Source organism: Prionailurus bengalensis, chromosome A3 (genome assembly GCF_016509475.1).
Source record: "Prionailurus bengalensis isolate Pbe53 chromosome A3, Fcat_Pben_1.1_paternal_pri, whole genome shotgun sequence".
Classification (NCBI taxonomy): Eukaryota; Metazoa; Chordata; class Mammalia; order Carnivora; family Felidae; genus Prionailurus; species Prionailurus bengalensis.
Genome location: NC_057354.1, coordinates 97,942,126 through 97,957,412, shown reverse-complemented (window position 1 = coordinate 97,957,412; position 15,287 = coordinate 97,942,126).

Here is a 15,287-nt window from a genome sequence, read left to right as displayed (position 1 = left end):
ATTCTGAGTCTCCCTCTCTCCCTGCCCCTCCCCTACTCATGGTCTCTCTCTCTGTCTCTCAAAAATAAATAAACTTTGAAAAAAAATTAAAAAAAGAAAACATTCCAATTCAAAAGAACAACAAAAATAAGAAAATACTTAGAAATAAACTTAACAAAATAGGTATAGAACTTGCACAATTATACTTGAAAATTACAAAATCTTGAGTAAATTAGACACAGATAGAAGGAAAGACATCCATGATTGTATATTCAAATAATTAATATAGTTAAAATGCCTTATGACCCAAAGTGATGTACAGATTCAGTGCAATCCCAATGAATGTCTCAATGGCATTGTTTTTGGAAACAGAAAAGAGCAATCCTAAAATTCACATGGAACTACAAAAAACCCCAAAGAGCCAAATCTATTTGGAGCAAGAGTATCAAAGTTGGAGGGCTCATGCTTTCATGGTAGGGGATTTCAAAATATATTTACAAAATATATTATATTTCATAATATATTACAAAACTATAGTATTTCAAAATTTACTACAAAACTGGATTCAAAATATTTCAAAATATATTATAAAACTACAGTAGTCAAAACAAAATATTGGCATAAAATCATAAAAAATAGATAAAAGGAACAGAATACAGAGCCCAGAAATAAGCCCAGAAATGGGCAATTGATCTTCAATATGGGTGTCAAGTATACACAATGGGGAAACGACATTCTCTTCAATAAATTGTATTAGGAAAACTAGACATCCACATGCAGAAGAGTGAAAGTGGGCCCTTATCCCACACAATAAGCAAAAATCAAACAAAAGGGGGAAAAAAAAGTTTAAATGAAAGACCTGATACCATAAAACTACTAGAAGAAAACTTAGGGGAAAAGCTAACATTGGTTGGCAATGATTTTTTTGGATATGACACCAGAAGCATAAATAGACAAGTAGGTTGCATTGAACAGAAATGCTTCTGCATAGCAAATAAAACAATCCACAGAATGAAGAGGCAAGCTACTGATCGTGAGAAAAATATTTGCCAATCATATATCTGATAAGGGGTGAATATCAAAAATATATAAGCAGAAGAAATAAAACAATAGCAAGAAAAGAACCTGATTTTTAAAAATGGCCGAATACACATTTCTTAAAAGAAGACACACATATGGACAATAGAAAATATGAAAAGTTGCTCAACATCACTAATCACCAGGGAAATGCAAATCAAAACCATAATGAGGTATCATCTCACACCTCACTCCTGACCACCTTAATGGGCCTTGCTAAATATCCCCTGGGAGCAAAATCACCCGGGTAGGGGATCACTATTATACAGCAATAAGAATAAATTATTGAAAACTTTACATAAAAAAATGGATGGGTTTTATCAATGTAATGGTAAATGAAAGAAGTCTGATGTATAAGAGTAAATGTTGTATGATTCCATGCATAGAGAATACACAAACAAGTGACATTAATACATAGTATTCCAAATCAGGATACCCTTGAAAGAATGAGCATTGACTTGAAGCAAAGACAAGTGGTACTTCTTGGGTTCTGGTTACCTTCTGCTTTTTAGATCTGGGTAATGGCTACAATGGTGTGCTCAGCTTTGAAAAATTCAGAAAGCTACACATTCTCTTGCAGATTTCTCTGCATACATTATACTTGAATAAAAAGTTTTAAAAATACCAATTGTATGGATAAATTAATGCAGGTGTCTTTCGAAACACATTTGGTAAAATATCAAATTTGAACATAATGCTTCGTCCTTATTTTTGTTGTTCTTAAGTTTTAATTAAATATCTCCTTTCCTGGGTGCAACAAAGAAAATGGTTTAGTAGGTTCTATAGCACTCCTGAGTTTAAGGTACCGTAAATAATATGAATTCTTCTAAGTCTTTAGGAATTTAACCTTTGTGATCTATTTGGAAAAACAAAAACAAAAAAACCTTTAATTCCTCAGTTATGCATTGCCTATCACTTTTTCCCCTCATGATAAGTGCAGACATCATCTGTTCTATAAAGTCTCTGTCTGAGATGAAATATTAGGGCCTTTAGTGAATTTTCAGAACACAGAGTGTATCTGAACCAACAAATGATAACTGTTTTTGCCTGTATTTGCATTTTCTGCTCCTTACTCAGAGAATAGGGTGCTAATCTGAAAAAATACATACATCATTTTCACCTAAACAAGAATTGTGATAGAAAATTTGTGAAAGAATAAAATAAATTTAACTTTTTCAAAATGTTATTACAAATACTTTTATAAAATGGAACATAATTTGAATCTGAAACTTGCTCTATCCCCACAAGTAATAACAATATAATGGTTGAAGAAAACACAAAGAAATACTGTTTTTTATATTATTCTTCAAAATTGATATTCCTAAATAAACTCAGGAAATTACTTAAAAAAATCAGAAGCTAAGTGGAAAGTCAAGAAATACAACATACCTAAAATTTTCCATACATAACCCTAAGCAGTCAAATAGAAAGCCAATTGCAAATCTCATTTGGTAAACTTACATTATTAGATTTAAAATTAATGTGAGATTTATTGTCAAGAGGGATATTCCCTGTCAAATAAATTTTCCTTTTGTGTGTATCTAAAATATTGTTTCTGGCCTTTAAAGATTAATCCTTTTCTGCATGCAATCAGCCAATCAGAATTTTGCCACTTGTGGTGTACTTCTTAAGCTTTATGAAAAGTTTCCACACAGTTGGTCATTTTCAATATGGGCAGATTGGAAACAGTGCAAAGACCAGAATCAGCATGCTATGGTCCAGTGACTTGGATCACAGAAACACAAGCAGACTTGGAAAGCTTTTGTGGATGATCCTGCTTTGTTACTGATCTATCATCAAAATATACCACTCCTACTAAAAAGGGTACTTCCATTTAACAGGTTTTATATATTCAAGGTGGACTACACTCAAAAGATTTGTATATTTTATAATAGAGAACGTGTCTGTGATTGAGCCCCCAACCGAGCTTTGTAATTTCCTTCTCCTTTGCAATCTTTCTACGTTGTAAATCATTGTCATTCTTGAATGGACATTCATATCTTGAATTAAGTCTTCTAGAAATAAACTGAACACATTAGCCAGGATATTTTACGTTGAAGGTGAAAGAAGTAATCCAAACTTGAAATGTTTTAGAGGAGAAAGGAAAAAAAAAGTTCAAATAACAGTCTTGTAAACCTTATCTCACTGTTTCCAGAGACTCAACACTCTATTTTCTCCATCCTATTCTTCTATATTGACTTCATTTTCTCAAATTTGTGATGAATTTTCCCTCTTTCGTGGGGACAGTTACAGACAGTTCTAGGCTTATATTATCACAGAAGAAACAACAGGATTCTGTCACAAGGCATCTGTTTATCAGGTATCCAGGAAGGGTACTGACTGGCCTGGTTTATGCCATGTTATGAGTAGGCCGACAATAATTGTCACTGGCAATCCCACTGGAACCACATGGTGTCCAGGACAGAAGCAGCTCCCCCAAAGAAGGGAATCTGTCAAACAAGACTAATAAATGTCAGCAAGGCTCTTTCCTTTTTCCTCTTTTCTTATTTTTATTCATTTAACTTTTTAGGAGAGTGCATTGAAAGAACAGAGAGAGAAACACACACACACACACACACAGAGAGAGAGAGAGAGAGAGAGAGAGAGAGAGAGAGAGAGAGAGAATCTCAAGCAAGTTCCACACATCAGTGCGGAGCCCGGTGAGGGGCTTGAAGTCACGAAATGTAAGATCACAACCTGAGCCGAAGTCAAGAACTGATGCTTAACTGACTGAGCCACCCAGGCACCCCTCTTTTCTTATTTGAAGTTAATGTATGGCAGTGGAGCTTATCTACTTTGACTAGGAGAGAAAGGCTCAGGACTTTGAAACAGGGACATTTATATTTAGTCTTCATGGCCAAGTTGGCTCAATGAACTACATTGTTTCTTGACCACCACAGAACAAAGAAATCTCCTCTAAAGAATTACTTGCCAGGAGGAAAAAAGATAAGCTGATACTTCATTATTGCCAGGTGAGTCAACACTTGAATCTCTCTCACTCTCCTTTACACATCCTTCTCCATCTTCAAACCTCCAAGAACCCTCCATCTGCCACAAGAAGACAAGATGGCAGAACACAGAAAGACTAGGATTGGAGATAGGCAATCCACAGAGGAGTACTAATTGATCATGTAAGTACTGGCAGGTATTGGGTTGGAAGTGGAGGCATAACTAGGAATAGGGAAGGGGGTGAATAGTACAGTCCACTTAGCTTATGCTTCTTAAGCTAGAAGTCAGAACCTTCAGTTATAAAAGCAAACGTCCTCAAAACTCTGATTCATTAATTTGTTCATGATGGTCAGGTACAGGGAAATTTCCACAGTGGACAGAGGGAAAGAAGATTTGGATGCAGGGCCCAGAGATTTCTACTTGTATATCAAGAAGGCAGTGCTTTTAAGAAATACAAATTTTAGGCTTCTGGAAGATCATGGACTGTATTAGTTGCCTTTCAAAAATTTAACTGTTAGGGGTATTTGAGGAAATTAGTAATGTAGAAAAAATGAACTCTTTTTATATGCTGGGTTAGAGCTGATACATTGGGAAAAGTATGTTGCTTATTCTTCAGGTTTCTAATCTCATTTATTTGGGATTAGTTATCAGTTTGGCTTTGGCACGCTGTCTGTCTAGTCAGTGAGTGTTTGCTCCTTCAAAATATCTTCATGTGTGCCAGTTCAAATCAACTCCCTTCTTCTCACCTTCATGCCACGTTTTGGTGACAAGATGACTGGGATATGACCCCACCATGTCTAGTCCTCTAAAGTGTGCCCTTTCATCCCATCTCAGTGATCCAGTTCTGGCCTCTCATCCTCTCATCTTAAGACTAGGACTGGCCCAACCCTTGGCTCTCAATGTTGATTATGAAATAATGAAAATTTATGTTTCTCATGTTACCTCTCTATAAAATAAATCTATATTCCTGGATCGTAATAAGGAATGCAAACAATTTATTCTCCAATGTTGGACATTTTCTAAGAGAAATCAGTGGGCAGAGAGACCTGGAAACAGTACTAATACCTTAATTATCAAATACCCTTTAAGGGCAGAGTTTTGGCTTGGATATTATGAATGCCTTTTGTTCTAATTGATTTTAAATGAATTTTCTACTCTCTATGCATATAGGTGGGCTTAAGCTGGCTTTTGTAATAATTGCCTAGAAGGGAATTTACTCAGAATTTTGAAATGTCAATTTCCAGTGAGAGTTCTATCTGCTTGGTGAAGTTATTTAAACTTAATCCAGCCTGCTATCTTTTCTTATTCTTATTTATATTTAAATTATTTATTAATTTTTGATATCCATGAAGGCAGGAATTTTTGTTTGTTATATTCACTGTTACATGCTCTGGTATCGAGAGCATGGTTTGTCATATGGAAATCACTTAATATATATTTGTTAAGTGAATACATGTCTTTACTATTAAAATGAAGACCAGGAAGTCATGTAACAGTTTTCAGAGTTGAAATTAGTAATACTATCAAATGATATTTTTTCCAAGATTTCACTATCCCTTCCCTCCTACATGAATGACATAATTCAAGTGACTCAGATACATTTACTGCCAAATATCATATATGTAAATTCTACCTCCAACCATGATTATTTTACCATTATGGATGTAAGAGTTGTTGTTGTTGTTCCATATCTATTCTTTGACTTCGCCTTGTGGAAAAGAAGTTATATTATGGGAAATAAAATGTATTATATACCAAGGAAATAAATTTTAAAACAGAGAAAGTAATGTATTTTCCAATCAGCCAAATTATGGAGAAAGGACATTGAGAGCTGCAGTGAAATCTTGCTATAGCTTTTGTGGCAAATGTTGATTTGGGACATCATGGTTATATCTCACAGACTTGGGGAGAGTATGGTCACTGAAAAAGATTATCGGTCTATAAGCAAAGAATGGAGAGCCTGGTTGTAAAAATCCATTCATATCTAATAAAACTGATCAGAGGTATTCTGTGGAGATTTTCAATAAAATCCAAATGTTATCAAGCAAAGTACAGAACTGAAGGACTTCTTTGTCAGAGGCAAACTAACAATAACTCAGTTTGTGAAATTATTGGGTTGAGAAACTGCATTGCTTTCTCCCTCTGGTCTGTGTTCTCTCTCTCTCTCTCTCTCTCTCTCTCTCTCTCTCTCTCTCTCTGTAAAGAAAATGAATATGATTTTTGCATATGCCACTCTGTCAGATATAAACGTGGTTAAAAATATAAAACTAACTTTCCTTCCTCCTGAAACAAAGGGAATGACCTTCTTGATTCCATAGTTCTCAAAAGAATTGCAGGAATGCCCTTGGAATGATTCAGGAAAGTCTCATTAAGACTACAGAGAAATATTATCCTTGATGAGTTTTTCATGGTGACTGTAGAATATTACAGGCGAGACTAAAGTCCTTCAACATTGTGGGAATCCTAGATTATGTGTGTCATGAGAGAGAGAGAGAGAAATGGAGGGATATATTACCTACTAGGTTTGCTATTTAACCTTAACACTCAGAGCCAATATGCTTCATGTAGGCAATACCTAGAATAATGCCATTTCTTTTGTAAAAAAAAAAAAAAAGTCTGTTTACTGACTTTGTGACTGGACTTTCAGTGAATGTTCTTAACTGCATTCTTATCCAGTTCCTACCTTTAGAGGGTAAAAGTTGGGCTCCGCCCTGAACACAGGTAGAAAGCTGCTTGTCACTCCTTATTACCTGATCTGTTTTCCCGTACTTGGATTTCTTTCCCTGGAATACCAGTTTAAAACTTCAGCACATTGTTGAGACTCTTAAAATTTTTACCTAGTTCTTTCCCCATGAATGGAGTTTACCTCTGATAGCCTTAACCTTCTACCAGATTGTCAAATCAGTCTTCATATAATGCCAGAGACTACTACATGGATGTCTAAATACTTTGTCCCTTACAGCCTCTCAGACCTGACTCTGTATTGCAAAATGGGACCTGTTGCAATCATATTTATGTTCACCTCATCAATGTTTAGAGTTGACCTAAGATAAGAAGACTTTTCCTAGAAAAAGGGCGAAAATCATAATTCATGTTTGTCTCTGTATCCTATTGACATATACCCCACTTATTTCTAAATTGTCTTTCTCTTCTCTGGCAGGAGATCATCACTGCCAGTATGACATTCAGGAAAATTTTAGCCATACCTCAGCTCATTTGTTCTGATTGGGCTCTGACAAGCCAAGTTTTATTTTGCAATTACAGTAAAAATAAGGCAACACATTAGAGTTTAGGGACACAATATAACTGAACCAGTCCAGATAAAATTTTAAAGAAGACAACATTCATCTATAGCCTGCTCCTTGGAAGGCTTCCCTGTAGTGGGACCTGAGATAGGGCTGGAAAGATTATTGGGTCAGGACTCAAGAGATACAGGCTTAAGTCCTGGCATCACCATGTACCTGCTGGGTGCAAAAATGAAGATAGCAAAAACTGCTATAAAGAGTTATTTAAAAATTATGTGAAATTACATATATGCTAGCACTTTGAAAACTGTAAAATTTTATAAAATATGTTAATTTGTCTTTGTTATTATGGTTACATTTGAAATAGATGAGCCAGCTAAAGGAAAGAGAAGATATATAATAAGATCACACAATACATTAATTATACAGTCAAAATTAGAAACTACTGTTCTTACTAACAATCCCATAAAAACACAAACTTGGGAAAACTGATTTTCCGTTTAAAAAATTTTTTAAATGCTAATTTTTTTTGAGAGAGAGAGACAGAGCATGAGCAGAGGCAGGGCTGAGAGAGAGGGAGACACAGAATTTGAAGCAGGCTCCAGGCTCTGAGCTGTCAGCACACAGCCTGATGTGGGTCTTGAACTCATGAACCACAAGATCATTACCTGAGCCAAAGTCGGACACCCAACCGACTGAGCCACCCAGGTGCCCTGGGAAAACTGATTTTCAATTTCAACAGGAGAAGACTTATAGAAGTGTTTTGATCACCTATTTTCTACATTGGAGGATCCCACTCAAGGTTTATGAGGATGGCCAATCACACACCACTTAACAATGGACAGATGAAATAACAATAGTTTATTAGTTACATATGCTCGCAGCCCAGGGGAGGAGGACACACCTTGCCATGCATGGTTACATGAGTGTTGCACTTGGGGACAGTGAAAAATCAGGGGCTCTGGGAAGCCAGCTTTGTATTCTCAACAAGTTGTGGTGCCCCCAGTGACAATGGGAGGATATGGTTGGCTTCTTTGAATAATTCCATAGGCTGGCAGGGACCTGAGCTTACTATTCAGAAATAGCAAGAACCGGTCCTTTTGATAAGGAAGGCTGTTTAGCTAGGGGACCATTTCTGTGGTGGCATCACAGAGAGAGGAACTTGTAGTTAGGCCATTTGACTCCTTCCTGGCTTCACTGAATGCCATGGCAACACTTAATATTAGGACTTAAACTATGAGAGGTATTGGCTCAACTAATGCAGACAAAACCCCGAAGTAGAAACTGTGACCATGGAGGCAAATTAGCATAAGATGAAAAAAAATTTAAATTCAAAAGCCTGAGAAACAATTACTTTTAATCAACAGATAGAAGAAAAGAAGATAATAATAATAATAATAATAATAAATATATAATGAAGGATTGTGGAATAGATAGATTGAGAGTAAGGAGAAAACGGTGTCTCGCATAATCAGAACATTTCAAAAACTGAGAGTTGATGGTGATTAATTATGTCCATAAATACAGAGAAAAAGAGTCAGGTGATGACTTAAAACTGATTTTGAATTTATTTTTATAATTATGAGATCCAGGTCAAAATCCCTCTTTGAGTATGTTTGCATGTTCTTGGGAGTGAATTCAGCAAATCAACCAAAGGATTGTGGTCATGATTACATCCCAAAGAGTACCTTACACACCTTAAAGTCTACCTTTAGGGATCCATCACTTTGCCTTAAGAGTATCTTAAGACTTAAACAACAAATTCAACTAAGTACAGCAAGTTAACGTGCTCATTTTGTATGCCTGGGGAATTGAGGCAATGAAAATCAGAAATCATAAGATAAATTGCCTATAATTCCACTACACAGAAATAATGACAGGTGAAACAGCATAGGGTACTTATCAATGATAAATGTTAATGTACTTGAAAGGGTAATGCTTTCTAAAAGTCATAGGTTGTCTGAATAAGTCTTACAAATATGCCCAGAAAAGTTGGTTCTGCTGAGAAATACCTCTTAAAGGTAAAGCCAGTACTTTCGTAAAGGTTCCCAAATACAGAATGACAAAGTAAAGCCTCCTTTGACAAATAACGTTTCTTGAAATTATTCCTTTAAACCTTTTTCCCTAATAAAATCTGTTTGCATTTATAAGAGAAGAACTCCCTGCACATTTCTGATCAGTTATCCAATACAGCCAAATCATCCTTAGATGCATCTGCCAAATTTATTATGTTCTTCTCTCTTACAAAGCCTCTTTAGGCTCTCTCTTTCAACTGCACCATTTGAACAAACTCTGAGCTGAATTTCTCCATTACCAGTCCCTTCCTGCATTTCATCTTTTCTATGATTCACAATAATATGTGTATAGGTGCCAGTCCTAATTTGGGGGGTTTGAAGATATTAAATTTTGGTGATGTTCTTAATTAAGAAAAACAGTATCTTACTTTGGCAATATTTATAATAACTTATGACCACATACATCTTTGTCACAAGGAATTCATATAATCCATAAATTTATATGTCAAACTATGCATTTGTATGTTTTCTAGGCAGAGTTTCCACAGTTTCTATCACTTTCAAAAGGGATCCATATACCCAAAGTATTAGGAAATGTCAGCCTAGAACACAGATTAGAGGGATACAAAAGTCTAGATATTAGCAGAGGCCAAATGCAGCCAGGATGTCCTGCCTTATAGATTTTGTGGGGAACAGTCTCGAAATCCCATTGCTCTGATGTCCCTGCACCCACACTATTTCTCATTAAATTACTGGTTTTCTTGTGAGACACAACTATGGGGAAATAAAATAAATATAAAAATAAATACAAAAAATATAAATATATAAATAAAAATCTCCCGTTGGGTTTTAACTGAGGACTTTACACTTTAAAGCCTGAGGGAGCAAAACAAAAATATCAAATTATGGCTGAGTACATCTTAGGGTGAACCAGCTGAATGCCCTCAATATGCAATTTGAATATTTATTATTTTCATGTTTCTTAAATATTTAAGGTGATTTTGCCTCACCCTACCAGAGTAGAATTTGCAACAGAGAAACTGATTATTTTTTTTAATGTAGGTTTTATATTGCTCTCAGTGTTGAGGTAATTAATTTTTTGGTAGTTCTAAGAATAAACTTTCTAAAATAACATTGTTTCTTAAAAGAGTGGTATAACTTATAGAAGGAGTAAACAGATATCTCTATCAAGTTAAAGAGTAATATTAGAATCCTTGCTCCCCAAAAGCTTTTTAATTTTTTTTTACTAAACACTATTCAAATATGTCTATTAAACCATTAAATTAAGAGAAAAATATTTATACTCTATAAAATATTAATAAAATTACATGGAAAAATAATTTGAATATGTTTTGTAAGTAATTATCTTTTATTGAAGGAAAACATACACACAAAGGTTTTCTCGTCTCAAGTGTATTACTTGATGAACAGACACTGTTTAACTATTATCTAGATTATGAAACAGAACATTAACAGCACAATACAACTGAATAACAGAAAGTATCCATCTACCCTTATATCAGTTGTCATCTTCTGCAAAGTTAACCACCATTCTGACACCCGGCACACTATATAAGTTTTGTCCTTCTGTGTACTTCATATTAATAGAATGGTACAGTATACATTATTTTGTGTCTGGCTTAGTTTCCATGACACTGCATTTGCATGATTAATCCATGTCTTTGAACACACCCTTTACCTATTCTACTCCTTCTGGGCAGTCATACTGCTTTCAGTGTTTGGTTATTGAAAATAGTACTGCTATGAATACTTCATACATCATTTTAATGCACACAGGCATACAATTCTATTGATTGTAATATAGAATTGAAATCACTGGGTTATAGATTATACATGCATAATTTTAGGAGAAACTGACAAACAGATTTCCAAAGTGATTGTAGCAGTTCCACTATTCAGCAGCATATAAGAATTGCACCTGCCTCACATTCTTCCTCAGATTTGTAATGAAAATCTCTCATGACTAGTCATTCTAATGGGGGAGAATACAGTGGTACACAACTGTATTTATAATTTTTATTTTCACACTAACTAGTGATGTTCAGCACGTTTTCCCCTTTCCAATATTGATTTATATACTTCTTTTGGAAGTATCTATTCAAGAATTCTGTCCACTTCTTGGTGTGGGTGCTTTGGTCATTTGTAAATTTAAATGATTATTAATTCTTTATATATTGATTGGTGTAAGTCCTTTGTTTTGTATATGCATTGGAAACATTCTGTCTGTTGTCTTGCCCTTTTGCTCTCTTATATGTTCTTTCAGTGAACAGAAAGTCACTCTTTACTTTAAAGAAGTGTAATTAATCTTATGAATTTTGATGAGTCTATTAATTTTAAGAACATCTTGCCGATCCCATAGTCATGATGTTTCATTTGTTTTCCTCAAGAGGCACCATTTTTAACTCTCTCATATTTGTAATCCAGCTGATATTAATTTTTGTTTGTGGTGAGAGTGAGGAATTAAGATTTATGTTCATGTAGGTATCTGATAAACCAGCATCATTTATTTAAAAAGGTTTTTTTCTTTCCTTCTTTCTTTCTTTTCCCCCCAACTACTCAAGAGAGCCAACTTTGTCATAAACCAAGTGAACACAGGTGTCTGTTTTTGGACGTACTATTTAGCCGTGTTGGTATGTTTTTCATCCTTGTTGCAGTATCACCCTGCCGTAATTCCTAAAACTCTAAAATATTGATTTCTGAAAGTATAATTCTTCCAACAATATTTTTTAATATTGCTTTGGTTATTCTTGGCCTTTTATTTCCATAATAGTTTAAAATCAGCTTGTCAATTTCCAAACACATACAAAACTCTGATGATATTTTAATTGGGATTGAATTGAATCTGTAGATGAATTTGTATAAAAGAAAAACATTTACAAAACTGAGAATTCTAATTCATAAACATTCCTTTCATTTTGTTACTTTTCTCTAATATTTTGTATATTTATAAAAAATGTATATTTTTGTTGGATTAATTCCAAGGTTTTTAAACAATATTTGATTACATTTTAAATATTACTATTTTACTACAAATTCTAATGTTTACTGCTAGTATATTAATATTGATTTTTGTGTATTATCTTTTTAAATTGGTAAGTCATTTTTTAACTTCTAATAAGTTGGCTATAGACAGTTTTGGATTTGTTATAATTATAATAATGTCTTCAGGTAATGATAGCTTTTAGTATCTTAGGTAATAAAATATTTTCCACATTTCATTCTTTATTAAAAGTGTTGATTAGTTCCCATTAAATGTAATGTTTGTGGTAAGCTTTTCTGAAGATTTTATTTATTGGTTAAAGAAATTCCATTCTATTATATTCCATTCAATTGCCTTTTTTATCATAGTTTTGTTTTATTTTCATACATGCCTATTGCTTTTAAATAGATGTTTTTGTAACATCTGTTCATATAGATGCTTTTAAGGTAATAAACCTTCCCATAAGCACAGCATTAAATATAACCTAGAAGTATGACCAGTAATTTTTCCATTATCATTAATTTAAAAATATCTCATATTGATGTTATACCTTTTATGTAATAAAACATTAATTTCTAAAGTTAGGAGTATACTCTTTACTATTTATCTATTTTTCAGTTATTATTTTTCAATTATATAATTTTACTATGGCAAGATAACACAAAAACTCTGTGTGATTTAAGATTTTCCAAACTGCTTTTCTGTATAATTCAGCCTATGATCAACTGGTATACGTTCTATGTGTGCTTGAGAGGGTAAAATGCCCAAAAACTCTTGGGTTCTGTTTGCTACATTTAACAATATATTCACTCGTTTTCTTAATCATTTTGTACAGCTCTATTAAATGTTTTAATTTTTTTGTTTTGTTTGTTTTGCTTTGCTTGCTTTATAAACTACTGCATAAGAAATTTTATAGTCCTCTACTGAAATTGTGAGGTTGTGTATTTCTCCATTTAGAAACTGATCATGTTTTGCATTTCACATTTTGAAGCTATGAAAATAGGTATACGTAAGTTAAAAATTACTCTATATTCTTAGTAAAGTGAATCTTTGAACATTATGAAATGTTCCTATTTTCCTTTAGTAGCACCTTTGCTTTCATATCTATATTATCCAATATTAGTACAAAAAATAGATGCTCTCTTTGGGTTTGCATTGGCATGGGATATCATTTCCATTCCTTTCCATTCAAACATTCTGTGCCTTATATTTATTTATATGTCTTATAGGGAGGAAGTAAGATTTCATTTTTATATGAAGTTTTAAATTCCAGTATTTAAATAGTTTCTAATAAATACAATTACAGATATACTTTATTTTCATCTACCATCATGCCATTTATTTCTAGTCTTACCACTTGCTTTATACAACTTTTTAAAGAATTTTCTTGTCTTTCTTATCTAAGTGTTTTTATTATTTAATTTTTCCCATGTTAGTTTCTTAGTTATATATTTTTATTCATTTTTTTACTTTGGATCATTAATCACTGAGTTGTTAGTCTAATATAAGTTAATATTTTATCTTTTATAACACAATTCCAAGATCTTAGAATATTTTAAGTCTAAACACCACTTTCAGTATTTGATTCTATTGTTCCCATGCATTTAATTATATATATAGTACATATTGAGATTGTGACTTGTTATTTTATGCCATTATTATTGTTTTCATTTATCCACATATTTTCTTGCTCATTTCTCTTTATGCCTGCCTGCTTTTCACCATTTCCATTTGGAAGAATTCTCTCATTTCTGAAGAATTTATTTATAATTTCTTTTAGTGCAGGTATGCTAGCACTGTATATTAAAAGGTTTTTTTTTAATTTTGGGAGGAGAGGAGCATGATCTGCGAATGTCTACATCCTATTTTCATTTTTGATAGATATTTTCACTGTATATTGATGTCCATTTGGCATTTGTTTTAGCTAAGAACTTAAAGAAACTCATTGTATTTTTTATTCCCCCTGGAGTCTACTTCTCTGGTAATATCAGCTTTCTATCTTGTTGATCTTTTAAGGATAATATGCATTTTTCTATAGTCCTTCCCTATATTTAATTTTCAGTAGCTTATCTATAATGTGTCCAGGGTAACATTTTATATTTATCCAACTTTTGTGTCATACAAATTGTAGCTTGATATCTTTCATCTTTGCAAATGTGTCAGCTATTATATCCTCAACTACTACTTCTTATCAGTGACATATTTCTTCTGCAGTGAATCTATCATATGAATCCATTATAGGTATGTCAGACTTTTTCAACATATTCTGTATCATTCTTATTTTGTTTTCTTAATTTTACCTGTTTTTGTTTCTCCTGGTTTTAGTCTGGTGATTTTAAACTGACCAATCATCTCTAATAATCTCACTGGCTCTGTTCAATCTGCTATTAAACCTAACTATTATGTGCATAATTTTGGTTATTATAATTTTCAGTTCCAGAATTTTATTTTGATTTTTTATTCATTGACTCAAGCCTCTGGTTAAATTTTCTATCTTGTTTGTCTTCTTTTATTACATGTTAATTAAAGTCTGAGTATTAAAGTATTAATTAAATCCTGACTATAAATTAAAGTATTAATTAAAAGTTGAATATTACAACTCCAAAATCTGGATTCCATATGGTTATTCTTCTATTGCATTTGTCAGATGTAAGTTTTTCTTCTGGGTCTTTGTGTGTGTGTGTGTGTGTGTGTATGTGTGTGTGTGTGTGTGTGTGTGTTATAAATTTCTTTTGGTATGCCAGATATTTTTGTATGAAAATACAGTTTTTATTCTATTTTTTACAGGTGAAAGAAAGAGTGATATATCACCTCAAAGCCATGAAAGCCTAAGCTGACTTCAGGCTGCCTGCATTTGTAAGGGTTGTTCCATTTCTGACTCAGGAATTCCTGTAGGATAGAGGCTACCAGGGATCCAAAGTGAAAGTCTTGTGGGTTTCTAGAAGCTTTTCTACTATGGTGGTCCTTGAAATACATTATTTTTACCCTCCAGGACTGTGAGACTGCCATTAAGCCAGCTCT